This window comes from Muntiacus reevesi, chromosome 9 (genome assembly GCF_963930625.1).
Source record: "Muntiacus reevesi chromosome 9, mMunRee1.1, whole genome shotgun sequence".
NCBI classification, from domain to species: domain Eukaryota; kingdom Metazoa; phylum Chordata; class Mammalia; order Artiodactyla; family Cervidae; genus Muntiacus; species Muntiacus reevesi.
In genome coordinates, this window is record NC_089257.1 from 84521495 (window position 1) to 84523748 (window position 2254).

The following is a 2254-nucleotide window of genomic DNA, read 5'->3' on the forward strand; positions in this document are numbered from 1 at the left end:
AATTAAAATACACTTACTCCTTGGAAGAAAAGTTATGACCAACCTAGACAGCATATTAAAAAACAGTGACATCACTTTGCCAACAAAGGTCCATCTAGTCAAAGCTATGGTTTTTCCAGTAGTCATGTATGGATGTGAGAGTTGGATTATTAAGAAAGCTGAGTCAGCAGAGTTGAGGTTTTTGAACTGTGGTGTTGGAGAAGACTCTTGAGAGTCCCCTGGACTGCAAGGAGATCAAACCAGTCAATCCTAAAGGAAATCAGTCCTGAATATTCCCTGGAAGGACTGATGTTGAAGCTGAAACTCCAATACTTTGACCATCTGATGTGAAGAACTGACTTGTTTGAAAAGACCCTGATGCTGGGAAAGATTGAAGGTGGGAGGAGAAGGGGACGACAGAGGATGAGATGGTTGGATGGCAACACCGACTCAATGGACATGAGTTTGGGGAAACTCCAGGAGTTGGTGATGGACAGGGAGGCCTGGCATGCTGCAGTCCATGGGGTCGCAAAGAGTCAGACATGACTGAACGACTGAATTGACTGAAGTTTAATGATCAGCAATTAGTAAACTATGTTACACTTTCTTCAAACATAGGGAAGAAAATCCTGGATTAAAATCAAACTTTGTAGAGTTACCACATAATCCCTGTAGTCAGCTTAACCCTCCAAGACCTCAAAAAGCATTTTGGTTGATTCTGTTTTATTGCCTTAATTGCTGTTGGGGATAGGAGATGGAAAACTCAATGTTTTGACATCTTATTTACATTTAATGGACAAAGCAATTTTCTCCGAAATGGGAGCTTTCTGTAATTTCACCACTCTCTGAGGTCAATGATTACACAAGTTTAATGAACAGTTATATGAATTCTAACTGAAGAATGTTCACCCTTACCTTTGGAATCATCTGTCCAGAGTTTATCATCAACGAAGTGAACACTGTCTCCCAGACCCTTACTAGGAGAAAAAGCATAAGCCAATTTTCCAAAGCACCCATGAAGTGGGGGAAGAAATCTCCATATTCCAAATGGGAAATAACTCAGAAAATAATTGTGGGGAAATTGTCAAGACAAGAACAAAACCTATGACTTCTGGTGAAAGTCAAAGTCAAAGCCGTTCAGTCGTGTCTGACTCTTTGTGACTCCATGAACTATATGGTCCATGGAATTCTCCAGCCCACAACACCAGAGTGGGTAGCTGCTCCCTTCTCCAGGGGATCTATCTTCCCAACCCAGGGGTTGAACCCAGGTCTCCTGCATTGCAGGCAGATTCTTTACCAACTGAGCTATCAGGGAAGCCCTGACTTCTGGTAGAGTGCTTTAAAAAACAAGACCTCCTCAATAAAGACATCTTTCCATCACCATTGCCTCTGCTTTTGAAGAAGATCCTGTGTAAGGAGTGTCCCAGAAAACTCTAGTGAAATTGAGTTGGGTCTTATCACTCTGAACCTTGAATACTGCTTGGAGAGCATGGTCCACAGTTTCAGGGGAAAGAGTTGGAATATAATTCGCTATCCTGATTAACACACACAGGCGTTGAAATGTGACCTTTTAAAGACTATTGTACTTTTTGAATCTAGCCTTTTCATGATTCTTCTTTCCTTATAGAATCGGAGGTCTATAAGGTACACTATGGTATATTAAAATTTGTTTAGAGGGAGCCTCAACTTGGATGTGTTTACAAGTATCCTGAGTTAAAAAAAACTCAACTGCACTATAATTACCTATTATTTTAAAATTCCTATAAGACATTAGTCATTTTGAATAAGGGTGCAAAATTCTACTTAATATAAAATATCTGATTTTTTAAAATTCAATTGAAGTACAAGGCAAGAGATAATTCAATGCAACTAATAAATTAACATTCAGCCTATGCTACGTATCAATAAGTTATATACTAAATGATTGAATTGGTGGTCCCAAAGTTTGGAGACAAAACATTTTTTTTTAAGTATTAAAGAACTGTTAAATTCATAGATTCATGGGGGAAAAATAGCTGCTGCACTCTAACTTGCCTTCCAAGAAAAACTAAACATTAGCCCAGAAAATGTTGAGGTGTTTTTTTTCCTTCAACATATTGCTAAATGAGATTTATGTATACTCTACAAACTATTTAACTATATCAGCAGCTTTTAAATCAATGAAATTTTACTTTAAAAGGCATTCACTAGTGGAGAAATATCTTTCTGATGTCCTAGAGACTGAGTGCAAAAATGCTTCTTACTCATTTTTATAACCCCAGAGATTCAACCCACA